Source organism: Frankliniella occidentalis, unplaced genomic scaffold (assembly GCF_000697945.3).
Source record: "Frankliniella occidentalis isolate FOCC.00 unplaced genomic scaffold, Focc_3.1 Scaffold133, whole genome shotgun sequence".
In the NCBI taxonomy this organism is placed as follows: Eukaryota; Metazoa; Arthropoda; class Insecta; order Thysanoptera; family Thripidae; genus Frankliniella; species Frankliniella occidentalis.
The window spans coordinates 316,349-317,412 of record NW_026267260.1 but is presented as its reverse complement, the minus strand read 5'-3'; the positions used below and the strand labels follow the sequence as shown (position 1 = coordinate 317,412).

The 1,064-nt window shown below is 52.6% G+C and overlaps 1 protein-coding gene across 1 annotated transcript in view; it reads left to right on the top strand.

Moving 5' to 3' along the window:
* Positions 1 to 338: 338 nt before the first annotated feature.
* LOC127750110 (uncharacterized) overlaps positions 339 to 1,064 on the top strand; it is an 11,417-nt gene continuing 10,691 nt past the window's right edge. The window contains exons 1-2 of the mRNA XM_052270675.1: positions 339 to 405; positions 478 to 661. The gene's annotated coding sequence lies outside the window, so the exon portion shown is untranslated. The remainder of the gene's footprint in view (positions 406 to 477; positions 662 to 1,064) is intronic.

Below are 1,064 nucleotides of genomic sequence, written 5' to 3'. Positions count from 1 at the left end.
CCCCGATCGCATTTGAAGTTGGGAACTCAGAGCGGTCGCCAGAGGGACCCCCATATGTTGATCCAGTGCTACGCCCGACTGGTGCGTCTAGGACCGATAGGGCACTGGTCTCACCTGACCCGTTCCCCGTCGTTCCTAGGCGCACCAGCCGAGCGCAGCTGGGGATCAACATGGTCGTCTCTCTCGCGGCCGTTTCGATTTTCCAACTGAAAATGTGATCCGGGCTAGGAAAGCGTTGTCTGGTGGCGCCCAGATTTTGCACACTGTTTCTACAAGTTCCATACAATTTTTAAAGGGTGCAACCTCGATTACAATTATTTTTTTTTTTGTTGATACAGGCTACCTCTTTTGCACCAATGGTTACGTCTGCGCTTAGTCACCGCAGGCAGGGGAGGGGGAGTGCTAGTGAGTGCCCATTTGTACACCCCAAGGACTAAAACTGTGCATTTTACTCGATTTCACTTTGAAATTTTACAGACTCGTGCCAATGTTGTTCACACATTTGGGTGTCCGGTGTAAAGCTACGTGGGGTTACGCACATTCCCGTGCACATGCTTAACACAAGCGGAGTACAGAAGAGTACACTTGGAGTACACTGTGTGCTGTAACCCTCTGCGACAGAGGAGTACACAAGTTGTCGACCCAACGGCCTCCGCAACGGGTGAGGTTGATCTATTCAGCTGCAGGCGTGGTTTTATAGCGGAGCACCCCCCCCCCCGCTCGTCGGCCTAAATCACGGTTGGTAGGCAATATATATTCAACAAAGCTCTTCAATATAGGCAACCCAAGTAAATCGCCCCCTCTGTTAGACGGACTTATAACAGCGCGTGTTCGGATGAGACTCACACCGGGTTCTGCTCGTAGGTGCCCTGACCCCCTAGAGCAGGCACACTCGTTTGCTTTGTCGCAGGCATCGGAACACCCGGTACTACATGCAGAAATGCAGGCATGTTTGCCTATCGGCGCTGACGAAGGCGCTTCACCCCCTACCACCCTCTTTCAGGTCACCCACTTTTCCGGCATCACAGGGACGATTTTTTAAAGAAAGGTGCTGTCCCCCGCCC